General features: G+C 38.4%; 1 long non-coding RNA gene across 2 annotated transcripts in view; it reads right to left on the reverse strand.

Annotated features, from left to right (window-relative positions):
* Positions 1-22,534, reverse strand: part of LOC111772875 (uncharacterized) — a 310,896-nt gene that overhangs the window by 232,903 nt on the left and 55,459 nt on the right. The window contains exon 3 of one of the 2 annotated variants that reach the window (XR_011437075.1): positions 11,640-11,731. The exons of the other annotated variant lie outside the window; for it this stretch is intronic. This is a non-coding gene — a long non-coding RNA (uncharacterized lncRNA). The remainder of the gene's footprint in view (positions 1-11,639; positions 11,732-22,534) is intronic. 2 annotated transcript variants of the gene reach the window in all.

A 22,534-nucleotide genomic window follows, 5' to 3' on the forward strand; every position in this document is an offset into this window, starting at 1 on the left:
TCTCCCAGGTGAAAGTGGGCAGAGGAACATGGTAACCATGAGGAAGTTTGGTTGAAGTGTTCAAAATTTGAAGGAAGAGCCAATTAATTTCCCATTCCTCTTCCCTCCACCTACCACATTCACACACACACACACACTCACGCACACTCAATACTTGGTTTTAATGCATTCAAATAACTCAGAGAGGCGTAGACTGTTTTAGCTACAACACTGGCCCACATACCAAAGTAACCAAATTGAGTAACGAATGTTGCATATACATCTGTCAGCAGCCTTAAATCCTTGGCTGTACTACCTTTCACCTTTTAGCAACAAAATCTTCTCAAAATAAGAAAACCAAATGAGAAAAATCACTTTTCAGTTTCAAAGTAAGGCTAAATCATGTTGTGACTATGCAAAGTGTTAAAGGCCAAACATAAATATTTAAGAAATTAAATCCCTGGGCCTCTATAGATTTCACATGAGAACAGAGTACACAGAAAGACAATAAAACTTTGACCATAGTTTCTTAGAATGAGGGAGAACAATCAATGAAAATAGACAACCTCACACAAACAGCAGCATTTGATTCTGAAACAACTGCCACTTTGGTATATAAAACATACAAATCTACACACATAAACCTGAAATATTAGGATAAAATTAACATTTTCAAGATAAATATTATTAATCAGAATTTTAATCATGGAAATAAATACTTTGTCCAATAACAAGAAAATAATTTAATTCCTAAAATTAGTATGAACTTATTTTTATTAATTTATAGAAATATTCAATTCTACATTTAAAAAATATGAACTATAAAAATTATCCTGGATTTTTTTCCAAAACAATCAAAAGTATAGAATCTGAGTCATCTAATTTGCCTAAAAGTAAAAATACTATTAATCTGATCAATATAAACAGCTTATACCAAACATTCTGGTAGAGAAAATTTTGGTTTCATTTCACATCACTAAAATAGAGAGTATGGGGGCAATTGCTTTAATTACCTCTTCGTTTAGCCTGCCAGAAGTACAGCTAGGATGTTAAAATAGCCTGACTCAGAAAACGTCATCCACCAAGGTTCCAGAAAGCATCAGCCAATTAATATTTTCTTGATAGGAGCATACAAAAGTATCTTTAACAAAATCCATAATAAGAGAATTATTTATAAATTTGATTTTGCATTTCTGTTCATGAGGTACTTTTAATCACAACAATGATAATGTTGTACTGTGTGGATAAAGTAAAGACTTGCTTTAACACTTATGCTGCCATCCTCATTCCCTTACCTGTTTCATGATAAAGATGGGCTCTACTTTCAGCTTTGTCTGCAGTGTTGAGCAAGTCTCTTTAACTCCTCTACCTCTCTCATCTGCACAATTAATAAAATACCTTCTCTATACACATCACAAAGTTGTGACTCTCAATTCACTTTGAAAAAAATCTACTAGTTAAAGGGGCAGAAGGACTTTAATAGTTTTGCATGTTCAACAAGAATATATCCTGGGGACATTTACCTAGTAAGACACAAATGTGAAATCGTTGTACTCGAATTTCCATAGGTCAAGGAAGACATTTTCTTTCCTACAGGAATTCTTCAAGAGCCTTAGTTTTATAATGGAACTCCCTTCTTTAATTCATTTGACATTTTGGTAAATACAGAAGCAATATCATATTATGTCATAGAAAACGGACATGTATGGCACATGCCTTCTTTTTTTAACTTTCTTATATATGGATATCTTTTATCTATATATGGATATCTCCAATTAAAAAATAAACTCTATCTTGCATATACCATATGTTTCACTCCCTCCCACAGTGCCTGACATGTAAGAAGTGCTCAAGAAAAAGTTGTATTTATTCATTCATTTGTCTAATATTTGAGTACCTATTGTGTGGGATTCCCTGAGCTAGACACAGGAATACTACAGTCAAAGACACAGTCTCTGGTCCTATGGAATTTACAGTCTAGAAGAGGAAACTTAAAGCAAATATTTGTTTAACCTTCATTCATTAAATACTTATTGAGCACTCAAAGTAGGTCAAGAACAAAAATTACCCAAATATCTTTATATTTACAATTGTGATCATTTTTCTGAATAAACAAGGTGCCACAAGTTCATATATGAAATGCATTTAGTTTCTGCAGCAGGTCTCTATGAATTCAATCAAGAAATAGTATTGAGTCTTCTGAAAGTTGGAGCTCTCCCAGAGGTCTTGATTGAACCTGTCTGTCAGGCAAGAGGTCTCCACCTGTGCTGTGTGCCTCTGCCCAAGATTCCCCTTTTACTATATGCGCATGCATGCTTTACCGTCCTCCAGGTCTCCATGATTGTTGCCACTACAGCCCAGTTCTCTGTAGTGAAACTGTTTCCAGAATTATAACAACAGAATTCAGACATACAAGTCAAGTTAAAAAATCTCGCTTTTCAAAAATACTATAGAATTTTTGGCTAATTATCAGGTGTGCATATGACTTAGAAGATGTTTTAGTGGCTGATAGAGGCCTACTGAAAATCCTTCCAAGATCTGTTATCCCGAGGGGGTAGCAAATGAAATAACACTGTCTCCAGTTTCTATTGTAAGAGACTGGTTGGGAACCCAATCCACCCAGCCTTGAGATATATCTAGTTCAATGAGGGAGAGGGTGGACCGAGGGCAGGTCCCTACAGATATAAAATATGATTCTAAAGTGAGCTAAACTGCTTCTAATAAAGACCTTCTATTAATAATCCTTCTGGATTTGATGGATCACATCAGTGGGACAAATAAAAAGATGTTCTTGTGAATTGAGGCTGGTGGCTCTTCCTCCCCAAGAATCAAAAAGGAGGGACCCAGCCCTAACTTACCTCCCTCTCCAACCCATTTACTAGTGTTGGAAAGGAGCCTCCAGGGCCTCCAAAACAATTAGAACTGGGTCTGCTCTCTCAGGAGGGGAGGTCTGCATGTGAGAGCCGGCAGGCATGGCAAAGCCCTTCCACTAGCCAAGTGCTGGCATAAAAGCTAAGCTGTGACATTACATTTTAGAGGACAAAAATCACAAAAGCAAAGTGGGGAAAAATTTGAACCCTGACCTCCTTCTTCACCCTTGTCTAGCCTCCAATCTCCATCTCAAATGCCCTCAACTCCCCCCAAAAAATTAAACAAGAAAAGGCAAGCAATGAGATAAGCCCACCACTGAGTGTGCACACGAAGATGGGCCAGAAGGGTATGTCGTTTCTTTGAGCTCATCTCACATGCAGCCAGCTGAATATAAATTTCCCTCTATCTCATCAAGCTCTCACTGTTTGGCCTCCTCTGACTGATATTGGCTCATCATACTTAATCTAGGGTGAAATTTCCTCGTCTGAGCTAAATTACTCGCAGCCATCAAGGGAAGCGATATTTATTTTTCGTGGGGCTAATGACCTGTCCCCCAGACCCACCCACTGATGGTTATTTACTGGGGCCCAGATGCTTGAGCTCAAAATGAGTGCTAATGTCAGCAGGTGCCATCCCTCATTCAGCTCAGTGATTGAATTGGAGCGATCCCATTGACATTGACTCTGTGACTTTTAAGGCCATTACCCTCAGCCAGAGATGAACCTCTCATCATGGCTATGACAGTGACAGCTGATTAGCGACAAATTACAAGCAGGAAGGTGCAGAGGCTTTATTGGGCAGGGCAGGACCAGTGGTAAGGGTGAGAAGTGTGGGGAGAAAGAGCAGGAGGAAGAGCGAGATGGAGGGGTGAGACGAGAGGAAGCAGACGGAAAACATCATACATTCCTCTTCTTTTCAATGTGTTGTTTTATCAATCTTAACTATGGGCCCTGAGTATATTTATATTTTACATCTATTTATGTATTATATTTAAACACACAGAGATTCATGTGTATACAAACAGATACTCATGACTCAACACACAAACCTTGAACAGGCAAGAACTTGTATCTAGTGAATTTAGGCTGTAAACGAGAATATAACATTTTTTAAAAAACAATAATCCATAGACTATTCAGGCACAAAGAATCGTTTATTATACAAAGCAAATAACTATTTTCTCTCTTTTCTTTCATGTATTTGAAATTGTACTGACAAAAAAAAAGTCTTTGGAATTTGTTTGTATAAAAATGTTTTTATAGTTTGCAACCAGACTGCGTTAGTAGAGCTTTATGAGGACTGCTGCTTGAAGAACACGAATGTGAAGTTCTGAATATTATCCTAAACCAGAAGCTCAGTTAAGAAAGCCATTCAATTCCTGCACCTGTTTATTCAGTACACTTTAAATCAAAGCTTTTTGGGATTTTTAGCTTAAACATAAGAATTAAAAATTACTTCTGGAACACTCTTTAAGTTGAAAGGGTTTTTTCTCTGTTTTCCTTTAAGAGCGTATAGATTGGCCTGGGGTGGTTTGTAGTTATTCACGTGATTCAAAACCTTAATATAAAGAGTAGGAAAGTCCGACTGAGAATTCTAGACAACTTGGGATTTTGAAAGACAAAATGTGAAGACTCAAAACAACACTGATTTTGTGTTTTGAGGCGTCGAAACTTGTTAGTAGCGGTTTGGACAAATGCCCTGTGTTCTGGGCACTACATGGAATGCGCTGAGAATGGGGCTCTGATAGCAGCCTCAGCATTCCCACAACAGAGCAGCCTGCCACCCGCTCCTTCCCAGCCACACGCAGGTAAGGGACGAGAAGCCCCCAGCACCCACCCACCGTGCAATGCAAGGCACTGTGAGCAAAATGAAGGAAAAAAATTACAGCGCCCCTCCTGCCTCTTGATCTTTAATTTCTCCTCTTTCAGTCCTGCTTCTGTCTACAACTGTCGTCTTCCTTGATTTCACTTAACACTTTCTTAGAAGTACCTTCCACCTGTCTGGGGACTACTCTCAACATATCTGGTAGCAAATATGACAAAATATATCTATTGTCAAAAATATAACACCTCTTACAAGATACTATGGTGCCTGGTTGAAATGTCTGCAGAAATGTGCAGAGGGTGTGGGTGGGCTAAAGCTGGCCCAGGGGCTGGTTAAGTGCTGGTTATGCACATCTCCTCCTGGCTCGGGGGTCAGCGAGGTCAGGCTGGAAGCTTGAAATTGGCCAAGGTGGGAATAGTGACATCACAGAAATTGGTAAATGCTACAAATCAAGACATTTTGTTTTTTGTTTTCCCAGAAAGCCAGTTGTTTAACATGTACCAGCACACCACCGCATGTAACACTGTCTGTTGTTTAGAAACACATGAATGCTGAAGCAAGGCCAGCCTCGGGGAGGTCAGAGAGGGTAGGCAGAAAGAAATATGGCCCTGCGGCATGCTTTTCTACCTTCTTGCTGATAAATCTTCAGTTTCAGTTTCCATGACAGATGTGCCTATTTAAGATTAATAGCCAAAAGGGCAAGAAGTATACTTCCTATTAAATGCTATTACATAAGCACCCATGGTGGAATCAATAAATACTTAGTAACCGTTGTCTTATCATGATAAAACATGAAATTTATTCACAGCAGTTTTTTAAGTTTGTATCGTATTTAAAACGGGCCTTTCTTATTGGAACAGGAATGTTCAATATATTAAATGAAAATCACAACCTCAACCATCCCTAGGCAATAAAGGAAAGTGATCAATCCTCTGATCTTTTTGAAACTACATAAAGTAATAATGAGTTTAGAAATCTTTTGCTCATAGTAAAGCACAGAAAACTTTCAAGTTTTATTCAAACACTACATATTACTTTCCAGTACTGAGGGCACTAAAAATTATCCTGTCCCTCTATACACACTAGCTCTCTGTCTTATCCATTCCTGCAGCTTCAGGGGCCAGCTGCATTCTCTGGACAGCAGACTCCCTTGCCAGCCAGCTCTGCCTTTCAGCCCCACAGCTCCAACTGCTTACGGGACAGGTCCATTTGCTTATCCTACAGGCACCTTACACTCAGCATGTCCCAGTCTAAATTCACAGTCATCAGTGTCCCCTTGAAACTTGATTCTCCCCTGTGTTCTCTATCTCAGACAACAGCTGTCCTATGCACCCAGGTGCCCAGGCACCAAGCTAGAAGTCATCCTTAACGCCCCCTTAGCCTCACCTTCAAGTCCTCCACCAATGAACAATGGAATCCTGCAGACCTCAACTTCTAAATGATCCTGCAGTCCATCCACTTCTCTAATCATGCAGCTACTACCCCAATTCAAAGCACCATCACATCTCACATCTGTGGTTATTTCACAACCTCCACACTGTTTCCCTGCCTCCAAACCTATAGTCCTCTATTCTGTTCTCTGAGCAGCCACAGCAATTTCTCTAAAAAAAACACCTAACCAGGTCACTCTCCTGATCAAAATCCTTCAGTGGCTTCCAGAACCCTTAACATGAGCTTCAAGGCCTGTTTGACCTGACGCCTGCCATCCTCTACAGTGTCAATCCTCAATATTCCCCGTATCACACTCTATGCTGGGGATACATGGAACGTCCTTCAGTAATTTCAGCGTGCCGTGCTTTCTCTTACCCTTGGACTCTCAAGCACATTACCTGGAATACTCTTACTCCTCTCCCCAAATTCTGCTGACTCCTACTCATCCTGCAAATCCAAGACTAAACAGCACTGCCTACAGGAGGCTTTCCTTGAGGCCTCAAGGACAGCTGGTTTGATGTCCCTCCCTCCTTGATATTCCTGCAGGGCCCTATAAAAGCACTTCCCACACTGTATTCTGACTACTAACCTCCCTATCTGTTTCCCTCACTGGCACATAAAGTTTGTTCACTATTATAGTGTCTACTTCCAACAAGTGCTGTGCACATAATAAAGACTGGATAAATATTCATTGATTCCCCAGACGAGCAAAATGGATTATCATTGACAGTGAGTCCTTGTACCTAGGAGATGGCTGTCAGACCCCACAGAGACAGGGCTGTGCCTTCAAGACAAAGTGATCCTCAGATTCCCAAGTGCTCTTGGGCCTTCCTCACCCCCCAAGATCTTCCTCTTCAAGGACTCCTGCTGACTGTGACTTCACATTTAGACCTGAAACTGGTTTCTCTATGGGACTCGCCAACACAGCATCTAATCTGCTAATACCCTGATTTGAGTTTTTGGCGTCCCCCACATTCTCCTAGCACCTGACTCTGAGCCCAGATATCTCAGCCTCACCTTGACGACACTCACCTGTGCACCAACAGCCACTCATGATCATGTGCCGGGCCTTCTTCTCCAAGAGGCAAAAAGGCATTGCTTTGTAGATAAAGCAAATACTAAAGGCTATTTCAGAGGAATAATTCTTTTCTGATCATAGGACCACATGACTATTTCGGACATTGCAAATATAAGCTTACTGTCTAAATGCCCTCCCTTCAACACCTCTGAATCATATTCCTCTGCTAGGAAGAAAGAGAGAAAGAGACTAAGTTCTGAGGAACTAAAATTATAGCTGATATTCATAACCAAGGTAGGTTAGACCACAAAGCCAAGCATATGAGCAAAGTAAAATACTACATGGGAAAGCCAAGGTGTAAAAGGAGACAAGAAGAGCTCAGAGGATCACCAAGACAGAGTGGGGTCTGAGGCATCTTTCTGGGTCCGGACATGGAAACAGAAGCAAGGGCAAGGGAATCTGGAGGAAGGTGAAGGCAGTTTTAAGGTCGTATCCTCAAGTGGCCATCAGTCTAAGTCACCAGGAAATGCTGAGAGTGTGGGTCGGCCCAGCCCAAGGAGACATACGCAGAGCTCAAGCATATGACAAACTGTGTGGCAGTAATGACCACCCACAGCAGTGTGACCCTGAGCAAGCTACTCAACCTGCCTAAACCTCAACCTCTTCACCTGAAAAAATGGGATTAATCGTTGTATAAACCTAACATATTTGTTGTTGAACTGAGATAACGGTATATAAAGTACTTAGGCCATCACCTGGCACATATTAAGTGTTTAATAACAGTGATTATTATCACTATTATTATTAATTTTAGTTTGAAGTGAATTCAGAAAGTGGCCCAGTTCACACTCATACATTTTTCTTCACATACCAACAGTAGTATTATTTAAGATTATCCCAAGATTTCCTAGGCTTGTCGAGGTTTGGTAGGTCAATAATTAAATCACCCTATTCTCCTTCCTGAATTTGGAACTAGTGGAGAAATAGATGCAAAATTCAAACAGATGGAGATCAAAATGTCAATTGTATTACTGGTAAAGTTGGGCTGGAGAATATGGGAGAGTTCTGCTGCCACCCATGGCAGCAAAGCTGGCTAGTACTTCCCCAAATCAGACTCACGCACCTGGGCACATGCACCTGGACCAGCATGCGCAGAGCTATGCTGCCAACTTCACTGCCAAGCAAAGTGAGCTGACTGGATTGTACCCTCTGTGTGGGCCTCGGAGGGACTGGGACACACTCACCTTTCAGGCCAGAGGTAGAGAGGGGCCAGTAGGGATCCAGGGATCCTCTGATCAAGCTCCTCCCAGAGACAGGAGTGGGGAGTAAGTGCTCCCATATAGCATGGCCACAGCCACTGTGCTCCCAAAATGCCTGGTTCAGATCCCACCTCAGAATATGCATTTCCTCAGTCCACAAAAACCCATGGAACTATGGGCTTTCTTAGCCTAACTGTGCCTTCTGGAAAGGAAGCACTACTAAACTATTTAATTGCACAAGTTGTTGTGAGAGATGCTGAAGGACTGCAAATCTTCCACAGTGGCCCTTGCATATCCTTGTCCCCTGAAGTTGTTCCTCCCTACTCTCTTGCACCCTCTAGGGGCTTAGCCCCTAAATGTTCTGCTCCAGCTCTCTTGATAAAATCCAAATTGCCCAACAATTGCTGCTCATCCACAGAACAAATTCTATCTCCTTTGACAACTGTCCTTAACCAAGTATTCCAAAAACTGGCTGAACTTCTGCCAGCCTCCTCCTTCTAAAGCCCTATAAAACATTCCACATCTTTCTGTAAGTTAAAACACTCCTTCAGAGTCTCCTCAAGCCCAGCATTCTAAAATGAAGACAGGGGTTAATGGTGCTCTGGTTCATTTTCTTCCACACTGGTATTCTCTGTTGGATCATTCTACCAGATTCAAGGGCTCAAATTGGCCTGTGATGCAATATCATTGCAAAAGCATCTTAAACAAATGCAATATGTGAATCTATCAAACCAAGGCATCCTAGAGAAGTATAAAATTCTAGGTCTGAGAGAAAGAAGCTGTCAGCTTCACAAATAAACTGTTTCCTTAAATGGCCCTCATGGTCTGCCTATTTAACTGTGGGCTTCTCAGGAAATTCAAATGGCTTATCTATTAACCTCAATGTGATTTTAAGTTTGACACGGTAAAATAATGTACGTTAAAGGCTGCACACAAGAAAAACTCAAGAACAACGAATAAAAAAATAAACTTACTTCCCAACATAATCAAATCAATATAAGCCACTGCTCACAGTGCTCACTGCTTCAAACAAGTCAAAAGATTACTTGTGCACAACCTATTTTGTGTAGCAAAAATCAAATGGTAGAAAATCACAATAGCGATGCATTTTGTGGTACTTTAGATGGTTGTGCAGTGAAACTGTCCCTGAGTCTCTGGTCCAGCCTGCTGAAAGTTAAAGCAGTAGTATTCTCAGAGAATGAGGAAAGAGAATGAGCCTGTGACCCCCATGAGGGACCCATTCACCATGGTAGGTTGGTGAGACCGAGTATCCAAACAAGATAATGTTCTCCTCACCATTCTGACTGGTCAATTTGGATGACATATTTTGGGCATCTATGCTGATTCCATGACTGCAACTTGTATGCCGTCCACAAATCCCCATCTGCAGCTACAGATGGTCCACAATTTTTTTTCAGTGTTTATAACAGCTCTTGGGGGTGGGGGTAGGGAGAATGAAGGTTTCACAGCCAAGCTGCCCTAGTCAGGTGAGTATTCAGTCCTGTTGAACTATAGTGCATCCAAACAATTTACAGAGATATACTTGTTCAATGCTGGCAAGCCAAGTCTTAAGAATTATGTGGCAGAAATAGACAAACACTACCTAGCAGAAAATCATCTTTGGTACACTGCATGCCACTGGTCTTTAAAAAATTTGAATGAGGGGATGCTCTCCTTTTAGAATAATTTACACTTCCAATTATGGCCTGGATGCCCTAAAGCTGTGCTCTCCAATACAATAGCCACTAGCCACATTTGGCTATTTAAAGTAACTAACACCGAACAACACTAAAAATTCAGTTCCACAGCCTGGCCCAGTGGCATAGTAGTTAAGTTCACATGCTTCACTTTGGCAGCCCGGGGTTCACAGGTTTGGATCCCAGGCATGGACCTACACACCACCCATCAAGCCATGCCATGGAGGCATCCTACATACAAAATAGAGAAAGATTGGCACAGATGTTAGCTCAGGGACAATCTTCCTCAAGCAAAAAGAGGAAGATTGGTAATAGATGTTAGCTCAGGACCAGTCTTCCTCACCAAAAAAAAAAAAAGAACATTTCAGTTTCTCCATCACTAGGCACATGTCAAGTGCTCAGTAGCCACATATGGCTAGTGGCTACTGTATTGGGCAACACAGAAATAGTATACTTCTATTATCACAGAACTTTCTATTGGACAGTATTATCTCTGAGGAAAATGTTTTTATCAATGGTGGATATTTTTGTCATAATTTTTATTGACTCAACACATTTTCAGTTGCTTAATGTTTTTTTCCTGTCTCACAACATCCTACAAAACTTTTTTACAACAGAATACATAGCTTCTTTTTGGAAGGCACCAGAATGACTCTCCTAAGATATTGTGAAAACTTATGGTGACCCATTGTCTCCAGACAACTAAGTTAACTGAATACTAGATTTTAGACCCTTGTTTGCTCTGTGGAATTGAGATGACACATAGACTTAGAACAAATATGTTGCTCCATTAACTTTCTCTACTTTGGCCAGTTCACATTTGTAAATGCTAACTGGGAAGGACTTCCTGATCTGCCTAACTTAATGAACATAATAGCTAGCAGAACGTTAAGCATTTCCTATTCTAACCCTTACAACACAAGTGTATTGTTCTTATTATATCCACATCCCAATTTTACTCATGAGAAAATTAATGTTTAAAGGAGTTAGTTTGTTGTTAAAATAATTCAGCAGAGCCAAGCCACGAATCAGGCATGTCTGAGAAACCATTGCCTCTACAAGACTGTCTCTTGCCGAGTTAGGTGTCTATGAAAGCTCATGGAGGCTCATCCAAACAATGCATAAGTGAGCACACCTGCCTTATGATTCCTTAACTCTTTCCATGGAGTTCATGATGCAAGAGAGAAACACACTCTGGTAGCTGCACCAACCATTGGCTCTCAAACCTGATACTTTTAACTTTACCCAGAATCATGAGTAAGTGAGGAAAACTGCCCATAAATCCAGAGAAATCCTTAATTGCCCACCTGGCACTGCAAATGACAAGAGTTTACATTCATAAGCACAAACAAAAAAGTCTGGCGAATAACGTTTATCGCTTTTACCTTTTGTTGGTGGATTGTTTCTCCTACTCCCTTTTCAAAAAAGAAATATTATTGATATTAAAAAATTATATGTAAGAAAGACTAACATGTATGTTAAGAGATGACTAAAAGGAAAGTTTGCCATTTCTCCATCATAGATTTAATCAAACAGTTTTTCACAAGAAAATTGACTCACGTTGTTGGTGTCATTAACAAAATTTCCTTTCTGCCAACTGTTGTACTTCTTGTTTTGTGCCAGTTGGCTGCTGTCTTCCATAGCTGGGGCAACTGAATTTCAGCAGAGAAAGAAGCACAACAAGATTGAAAAGCCTACTGGGATTTCTTAAAATGAAAGGAGTTGTGTGCCTCTGTGTACACACATTAAACGGCGTAAATAAAACTTCTCTTGCAAAGATATAGAGATTATGTCATAAGAGAGAGTACAGATAAGCTAATAGAAACCCTTTCAGAGAAAATCTCAAAAGAATTTACCTACTTTTGGCATTTGGGCTTATGTTCAGGTGAAAATGACACTTTTATGATTACTCATGTCATTACCCTACTTCAAATCTGTTTTAAACATTATTACACAGGACAGCCCTGTACAACTGTGAGTGTTGAGCACTGTACAACTCTAAGGGTATGTAGTCACATAACAGAGATCATATATTTGTATATTTATTTAAATAATAAAGTAACTTATCCTGTAAAAAAAATCAGAATATTATGATAATTTTCCATCAAATGATAGTAAAGTTTTTGAGGAGCCAGTGCCTTTTTTAATATAGTCAAAGTTGCCACAGGAGCTAGTTGGTGGTTGTTTTTTAATAATTCTACATGAAGACCTTTTTTTAAGATAGAAAAATACACTTGTTAATATTGTGATTGTTTTTTAATCACAAGAAGATACTTCTTTAACTTTTAATTAAAATAAAACATATTCAAGGATATGCCTATTTGAGTTAAGTTATAAAACCTGTAAACCATACAAATGTTCATTTATTCATTCATTTGTTCATCTAACAGATATTTGTTAAATGTCTGTATGAGCCTGGCAACATGCTAGGTACTGACATTTAACAATAGTTAAAATTCAAGATGGCCTTAAGTTAATTCACAAATGTAAAGCAATAGTAATAAAAATACCAGCAAGACTTTTTGTGGAATTAGACAAGTTTGTACAAAGTTTATATTTTAAAAATAAACATGCAATATAAATAATATGCACAAAAATTCAAATAAATAACTACAAAAAACAATGGAAAAAAGAGTTATCTAGGAAGAAGACATATGAGATATTAACCATACTATAAATAAAACAGAAAGACACTGGTGCATAAATACACAAGAAGAATAGAATAGAAAGTCCAGAAATAGATGCAAATACACAGAGATATTTACTATATAATATAGGTAACATTCCAAATCATGGGCATAGATACACATTTTAGTAATGTCTATTTGGAAAAAGATAAAATAGAATCTTTAATTCATATCATATACAAAAATAAATTCCCATCAGAGATCTAGTGTAAAAAATAAAACTATACATATACTAGAAGAAAGCAAGTGAGAAAAAGCTTTCTAAATATGACCTAAAATGCAGATTCAATAACAGAAAATATTGATGGATATTTTACATACAAGTTTAAGAAAATATCATAAGCAAAATCAAAAGACAAATGAAAAGCAAAGAAAAATATTTACAATACATAAAACGGGAAAAGAGCTAAGGTCTTCAATAAGCAGAGAACTCTTAAAATCAAGGCAAAGAAAGACTCAGAAACCTGATAGAAAAATGAGCAAAATACACAAGCAGAGAACTGACAAAAAAATATTATTAAAAAAAGGCTCATAGGGGCTGGCCCCATGGCCTAGTGGTTAAGTTTGGCAGGCTCCACTTTGGTGGCCTGGGTTCCATTCCCAGGTACAGAGCTACATCACTCATCAGCGGCCAAGCTGTGACGGTGACCCACATACAAAACAGAGAAAGAGTGGCACAGATGTTAGCTCAGGGACATCTTCCTCAAGCAAAAAGAAGAAGACTGGCACCAGATGTTAGCTCAAGGAAAGTCTTCTTCAGCAAAAAAAAAAAAGGGGGGGCTCATAGACATATAAAAGATGTTCAACTTTAGGGGCAGGCCCAGTGGTGTAGTAGTTAAGCTTAGCTTGCTCCGCTGAGGTGCAGACATACACCACTCACCAAGCCATGCTGTGAAGGCATCCTACACACAAAATAGAGGAAGATGGGCACAGATGTTAGCTCAGGGCTACTCTTCCTCAAGCAAAAAGAGGAAGATTAGGGGCCAGGCCAGTGGTGCAACAATTAAAAAGTTCACACATTCCGCCTTGTTAGCCCGGGGTTTGCCGGTTCAGATCCCGGGTGCAGACCTACACACAGCTTGCCAAGCCATGCTGTGGCAAGTGTCCCACATATAAAGTAGAGGAAGATGGACATGGATATTAGCTCAGGGCCAGTCTTCCTCAGCAAAAAAAGGAGGAATGGCAGCAGATGTTAACTCAGGGCTAATCTTTCTCAAAAAAAAAAAGAGGAAGATTGACAACAGGTATTATTAGCTCAGGGCCAATCTTCCTCACCAAAAATAAAAGTTCAACTTTACTTATATACATAAAAAAAGAGAGAAAAATTAAAACTAAACTGAATACTTCTCACCTGTCAGAATGGAAAAAATTCAAAAGCTTGGAACGTATCCTGTGGTGAGGCTATGGAGAAATGGACTTTCTAATACATTATTGCTGAGAATGCAGAATGGTGCAATGTGGGAAGGAAAGTTTAACAATATCCAAGAAAACTACCTACACATTTACTCTTTAACATGGCAATCACACTTCCAGGAATTTTCCCTGAAGACATACTTCAAACATTACAAAAATACAAATATAAAAAAGTATTCACTGTAGCCTTATCCATAATTGTGAAACAAGGAAATATCCTAAATGCTCATACACAGGAAACTATTGAATAGACTGTGATAAATCCATACAATGTAAAAAGGAACAGGAAAAGTCTCTATGAACTTATTGGAAGGAATTTGGTGTCTATAATGTCAACTGGGGGAAAAGAGTACAGTATATAAAAATGTGTAAAGTGTATAAAATGTGCTGCCTTTTGTGTAAGAAAGATAAGAAAATATATATACTTGTTCTTCAAAAAGAAACAAAAGGAGGGAAAACCGAAAATTAATAAAATTGGTTACTAGTGTGTGTTGGGGCAGTGGGAACAAGGTAAAAGAGATAAAGAGGGAGTGACAATTTTTTGAAAACTTCTTTTAGTACAGTCTTGATATTTTGAACCAGATTAGTTTATTATATATTCAAAAGTACAATTAAATCAACAAGGATGAGAGAAACCACCAAAAATTAAATATAAATTTTGTTCATTCAACAATGAATACTGAGTAATGTCAGCAAGATGGCAGAATAGGAGGCTCCAGCCCCCAACCTCTTACAGAAATACTGATTTTAACAACCTCCCACAGATGAGAACACATTTATAGAAGTCTAAGAAGAGGTTTCAGAAACCCAGTGTAGCAAAAAATCTGAGAATAGACACATTGAAGAGGGTAAGAAGAACAGTTTCTGTTTACTCACATCAACCCTCCCTCAAGAGAGCACAGAGACCCCTTCAGCCTGCGATTTCTCCCGCAGGAGAAAGCAGGAGCAAAGTGAGCACCTGATGTCCTCAGCTTTGTGGGGCACTGCCAAAGAAGTCCACTTCTGTCTCACCCCACCCAGAATGTGGAGAGAGTCAACATGGATGAATAGTCTGGGGATAGCTAGGAGCAAAGAAAAGAAGTGGGGGCTCAGAGCCACCAGCCTGTGAATCACTGTGAATTGTACTATCTGGCCACAGTCACCACCAAGAGCCCTGCCCATGAACCTTATGGGTATTTATCCAAAGGAAATAAAAACACTAATTCAACAAGATACATGGACCCCCATGTTCACTGCAGCATTATTTACAATAGCCAAGAGATGGAAGCAACCTAAGTGTCACTGACAGATGAATGGATAAAGAAAACCTGCATACACACACACACACACACACACACACACACACACACACACAATGGAATACTATTCAGCCATAAAAAATAAGGGGAAAGGAAAGCAATTCGATTATATACTCAGAGTCTAAAGACAAAAAGAATTGCAAAGAAATCTTGAATTCTACTTAGTAAGTTTGTTGTCAGTGGTGGCAAAAAAGAAGTATTCTTTTTTTTTCTTTTGAGGAAGATTAGCCCTGGCCCTGAGCTAATATCCATGCCCATCTTCCTCTACTTTATATGTGGGACGCCTACCACAGCATGGCGTGCCAAGCGGTGCCATGTCCACACCAGGGATCCGAACCGGCGAACCGTGGCCCGCTGCGAACTTAACCGCTGTGCCACCAGGCCGGCCCCAAAAAGAAGTATTCTAAAACTACTTTAAGTGTATTATATTATTAAGCAAGTAACTAAATAAATATTTATTTTTTGGAGCCAGGGTTCTCACTGTGGAAGAAAATACAAATAAGGAGAGGGGGAGAGTTACGAATAACCTTGTAGTGCTGGATTGAATCGAAGTATCAATATGAGGGAGAAAAAAATGAAGAAACAGAATCAGAAAGAGAGAGAGAGAGAAAGAGACATTTCCTAGATCTTTCTGAAAAAAAAAAGGGGGGGGGGCGGATCTAAAAACAATGACATTGCAATAGCCATGAGCACACCTGATGCCTAATCTTGGTTTATAAATATCATTCCCTAATAAAAAGAATCAGAGCTCCTTGGAATATCACATTCCAGGAACGTCTTTTTGTTTCAGTAAGTAAGGAAGTCCTGAAAAGTTATGGAAATATGAAAAAAGAACTTAGAAGTCAGCTTAAAGGGGTTCCCATCAGCCAAAGCTGAGAAAATCTGAGCATAAAAGTGATTAGTGATAGTAATTGATTATAACCAATACAACTTTTAAAAACCACAAGATCATACTGCTAATTACTTAAGATGATAGAAGGAAACTTCTTTATATTAAAATGCCAAATAATAAGTATAGAAAGACTGATATAATTATGAAACTATTTTACAAACATCATTGTAGTAACTGATATACACGAGAACCACAAATAGACACTAAAGCCACTGAGCGAAAGCCTGAAGGGGAATAGGATATCTACACAGTCTTATAATATCTCCCCACATATAAATTATTAATTAAAAAGGAGAAATCATAACTTATACAGTGGAGAAACTAATGAACACCACACTAACCAAGGAATCAAATTAATATCACCAGAAATGGAACGAACTGACACTATGTGCCCCTGATGTGATACACTGAGAGTGACACAACATCATTTGTGCATATTTCTGACAAAATACATAACTTATGAGAAAACAAGCAAACAAATCCCATTTGAGGAACATTTTACAAAACAACTAGACTCCCCTCTTTAAAAAAATGTCAATGTTGTCACAGAGAAAGGCTGAACCCTGAACCTATACTAGATTAAATGAAGCTGAAGAGACCTGATAAGTGAATGCAATGAGAGATCCTGAAGTGGATTTTGAATTTGGATAATTAAGGACATTATTTGGACAACTACTGAAATGTTAATATGTTAGATAATAGCATTGTTTCAACATTAAATTTACTGAATTGGGTCACTGCGGTGTTTTTTATGTAAGAGCATTTTCTCATTCCTTAGAAGAATAGGCTGAAGTTTTTAGAAATAAAGAGGAATAATGTCTGCAACGTCTTTTCAAATTGTGCAGTAGCGACAATAATAACAGTAATAACAATACGTGTGCGTGTGGAAAGAGAGTAATAAAGCAAAAGGGGAAAATGAAGAGGGTAAATCTGGGGAAAAGTTACACAGCAGTTTGCTGTATTATACTCTCTTTTTTCAGCTTTAATGAGGTATAATGGACAAAAATAATATATATTTAAGGTTTACAATGTGATGATTTGATATATGTATACATTGTAAAATGATTACCACAATCAAGTTAATTAACACATCCATCACTTCACATAGTTACCTTATCTTTTTTCTTTCAAATTTACTGTAAGTTTGAACTCTCAAATTTACTGTATACTTTCTAATTTACTGTAAGTTTGCACTTTTTCAAAATAAGTAATCTCTTTCTAAACGTGGGCATTTTGTTCTGCCCAAAATGATCTCAAAAATCACTCTAATGAAGGAAAGACATTAGTTAAATAACTACAGGGGCCGGCCTGGTGGTGCAGCGGTTACGTGCGCACATTTCGCTTCGGCGTCCCAGGGTTCAACGGATCAGATCCCGGGTGCGGACACGGCACCGCTTGGCAAGCCATGCTATGGCAGGCATCCCACATATAAAGTAGAGGAAGATGGGCACGGATGTTAGCTCAGAGCCAGTCTTCCTCAGCAAAAAGAGGAGATTTGGCAGCAGTTAGCTCAGGGCTAATCTTCCTCAAAAATAATAATAATAATAATAATAATTACAGATGAGGGATCAGAAAGATTCTGGAAAGGAAGAAGCTAGGGAAAGATAGTGTTTTTTTAAATTTTCCTTAATCCCCTCATGAAAACAGACCTAGAAAATAGAATGGCAATACCAAAAACCCACAAGACAAGATCTTCTGAGGATATGGTACCCTTCAAAACTCCAAAATATGAGTAAGCATAGACAAATCACCAATCACTGTAATATCAGCTGTAAGACCCCTGTAGTATCAGAAACAGTCTAAGGAGAAGCAGAGGGAAGGCGATGGGGATTCTGATAGCTTTAGATGTAGAGACTCTCAAGTTTTCCAACAGTAAATACAGTGGGGCAATACGAGAACAGTAACTGAAACTGGAAGATTGTATAGATCCAATTCATGGGTTAATGCAAGTGGACAGCAATAAGATCTGGTGGTGCTAAACAATCTTAGCCCAGTAAACTATCAAAATTAACTGAATCTCATTTACAGGACAAAAATCCCATGCCAAGAAAAAAGTGCTTAGAGTAGAATCTAGCTGAGCAGGATAGAGATAATAGAGGCAAAAGATAAAGACGGTACAGATAAAAGTGTGGGAGGAGAGCAGATGAAGCAGAATTCAGGAAGTATAGAGACATAATGGTACGAAAACAACAGAAGAGAGCGCTCTGGAGCAGTGAAGCTAGAAAAGATATCATGGCTCATCATAATCTCTTGAAATTATGAGAAAATTCTAAAAACGAGCAACAGTAAAGGGTCATGTTCAAATCCCTTACAAAGTTACTTTACGGGAAAAAAAAAGAATAATAATCAATAATCAGGGGCCAGCCTTGTGGCCAAGTAGTTAAGTCTGCACGCTCCACTTCAGCAGCCCAGGGTTTTGTGGGTTCAGATCCTGGGCACAGACCTAGCACTGCTCATCAAGCCATGCTGAGGCGGCATCTCAAATAGCAGAACTAGGACTTACAACTAGAATATACAACTATGCCCTGGGGGGCTTTGGAGAGAAGAAGAAGAAAAAAAAAGAAGAAGACTGGCAACAGATGTTAGCTCAGGGCCAATCTTTAAAAGAGAAAAAAAAATAGTAATAATCAAAATAACATCCCTACAAAGTAAAAGTATGTCAGAAAGATGTGCCAACAAAATAGGGAAAAATTGTTACCTAATAGAGCAAAAAGAATTAAGAGAAATGACAGAAGTATGATTGAAAAACATAAATAAGAATCAGAAAAAAATACAAATGACATGACCAAAGGAAAGGAACATCTGAGAAGAGAAGTAACAGAATTTGAGAAACAATTAGAAATAAAAGAGAAAAATAGAATTTTTATATTTTAGAATGTTAGAAGTGAAGACTAAATTTTAAAGAATGCAAGAGTGAATAAACACAGTTGACAATGACTTAGTAGAAAACAGAAAGAAGGAAAATGTTAAAAGCCAAAAAGATATACAGAGATTTAAAAAAAGGATCAAAGAAAAAGGCCAGATAGAAAAGAAAGGAGAACAAGATCCAACATGTATTAATCTGCTCTGGGTGCTACAACAAAATACTATAGACTGGGTGGCTTAAATAACAGGAATTTCTCACAGCTCTGAAGGCTGAGAAGTCCAAGTACAAAGGGCTGGCCAATTCTGTTCCCTGGTGAAGGCTCTCTTCCTGACTTATGGGCGGCCACCTTCTCCCTGTGTTCTCACATAGTGGAGAGAGAGAGCAAGCAAGCTCTCTAGTGTCTTCTCTTATAAGGACATTAATCTCATCATGAGGACCTCACTCTCATGACCTCATCTAAATCTAATTACCTCTCAAAGGCCCCATCTACAAATAACATCACATCGGAGGGTTAGGGGCTTCAAAATATGAATATTGGGGGGAGGGGGCATAATTCAGTCCATAGCACGTATATAATAGGAGTCTCTGAAAAGAAAACCAAATCATTGCAACAAAACATAGACTAAGAATTATAATTCAAGAAAACTTCCTTGAAGTAAAAGGTGACCTGTAACTATATGTTAAACGGACATAAAGCCTTGCTGCTGAAAAGTCTGATGACAATCTGATTTTTTTTCCCTTATATATAACTCATTTCCCCTTATAAATTATTCATGAATTTCCCAAAGATAGTTAAACACATTCAAAGAGCAGTCATGAAATATGAAAATAAGACAAATGAATCTAATTCTTAGTGGTATAACCCCTATAATAAAGTGTGACTCTATTTTTTTGATGTGTGACTGCTGACATCTTATAAGTGTCCCTCTTCCCTCTTCCCTTTCTGCCCCACATCTGGGAAAGCTAATAAGAAAGCCCAGGTTCTCCCTCCTTTAGCACCAGTGGGAGGTTCAAACCATGCAAGCCCCTACTCCTGCATGGGAGTGCTCATCCCTGCCCACTCCCTAACCACCATATAAAAAGCCCAAGCCAGTCTACCTTCCCTGCTCTTTCAGCCGTTTTTGGACCCAGTTGGGAGGCCTGCCCTGCTGTCCCCAGGAAGGCTCATAATTTGAGTAATACACCTTTTCATATCCTCTTGGCATGTATACAGTATCATCAGTCTGTGATAACATCCCACGTTTGAGGTATAGCCACAATAAGCCCACAGAGAGGATCTATTCCAAGTGAGATTCAAAGTACTTCGATGGTCATCCCTAAGTAATATTTCCTAAGCAGGAAAAACAGCAAAATCAATCAACGTAATCCACTACATTAACAGATTAAAGGAGAAAAATCATGTAATCACCAAAGACAAAAGCAGTGATAAAATTGTTAAATCCGATCACAGTTTTTAAAAATCCTAGCAAAAAAGGATTTAAAAACTTCCATAATCTGAAAAATGTATTCTATTAGTCAGGGTCCCAGCAGGAAACAGACAGCACCTTATGATTTCATTAATCAACAAGGTTAATGAAAGAATTATTTAGAAAGGTGTGTTTAGTTTTTAAGGGAACCCACAAAGGATGGTGAGGCACCTGACAGTTAGCAACAACAGGAAAAAAGCTGTTACATCCCTGAAGGAACAATGGGAAGAAACCATCAACAGGCTCTGAAATAGTCTGTAACCGTAGAAGAGCTCTGCTGAGAGAAATTGTGACTGTGTTAGGTGAACACAGCCACTGCCTCCTCATGTCCAACAGGGAAGTGTCTGGGAGGACAAAGACCACATCTATTTTTCTTTTCATCTTCCTGATTTTCTGCCACTGCCTCTCATTGGCCAAACCCAATCAGAATTCAGTAGACAAGGGGTCCAGATGATGCAGTGCATAACGATGAGTCCACTGGGGCAAAAATCAGAGTGCAGAAAGATAAAGAGCAAATCTATGGAGGTGCGAATCAGTCACAAAACACCTACAGCAAACATACTCAAAATTGAAAGCTTTCCTTTTTTAGATGAAGAAAATTACAAAATACGTTATCACCTCTTCTATTTAACATTGTCCTGAAGATCCCAACCAGTGCAATAAGACAAGAAAAAACTAATAATATATGAATATAAGGATAGAAAGTAACAAATAAAACTGTTCTTACTTCAGAAGATGTGCTTGTATATGTAGAATATCCAAATAATCCACAGATAAATTATCAAAATAAATCATTGAAAATCATCATACCATACATCTTAAACCTATACAAGCATATATGTCAATTATTTCTCCACAAAACTGGAAAAAAATTAAAAATATACCAAAAAAGAATAAATCACTGAGTTTAGCAAGTTCACTTTATTCAAAAGCAGTATTCAACAATCAATTCTATTTTATATGCTAATAACAAGTTAAAAACTACGTTCTTTTAACAATTAAAAAAATCAACATTATCAAAATCTAGAAAATGAAGTTTTTAAAAAGGCAACATATCCATTGAGAGGACCTGCTCTACAAGATATTAAGAATTTTTATAAAGCTAAAGTAATTAGGAAAGTATGGTATTTGTATAAGGATGGACAAACAGATCATTGGAATAGATTAGAGAGCCTGAAAAAAATCCATGTATAAACACACACTTGAATCATGACAAGTGTGTAAGGCATTAAGGAAAAACATCAGTAAACGGTGCTGAGACAATTAGATACACACATGGAAAAAATTAAACTTTACCTCGACCTTACACCATATATTAAAAATTAATAGGCAGAATAAAGATGTAAATATGAATGATAAGCAATAAAGTTCCAAGAAGATACTATGAGAGAGTCTCTTGATGTCAGGGTAGGGAAAACTTATTAAATAGGATACAAAAATATTAAGTTTTTTAGAAATGTGATAATGTTAAAATAGGAACTTCTTCGCAACAAAAATCACCATGATTAGAGCAAAAAGGCAAACCACAGATGTGGAAAGGTATATTCAACACCTGTAACTGACAAAAAGCTCACATATATATGTACACAGAACTCCTATAAATAAAAAAGTCATACAGTCTGACAGAAAAATGGATAGGAAACATGTACATGAATTTTATAGAAAGAAATATCTAAATGGTAATTAACTTTTGAAACGATGCTCAGCTTCACTAATGATCAACAAAATGTAAATTAAAACCATATATGGGCACTAGATTGGTTAAAATTTTAAAAGTTGAAAATATCAAGTGATAGCAAAAAAAAGTGCATATTAGAACTCTCATATATGGCT

Source organism: Equus caballus, chromosome 3 (genome assembly GCF_041296265.1).
Source record: "Equus caballus isolate H_3958 breed thoroughbred chromosome 3, TB-T2T, whole genome shotgun sequence".
Classification (NCBI taxonomy): Eukaryota; Metazoa; Chordata; class Mammalia; order Perissodactyla; family Equidae; genus Equus; species Equus caballus.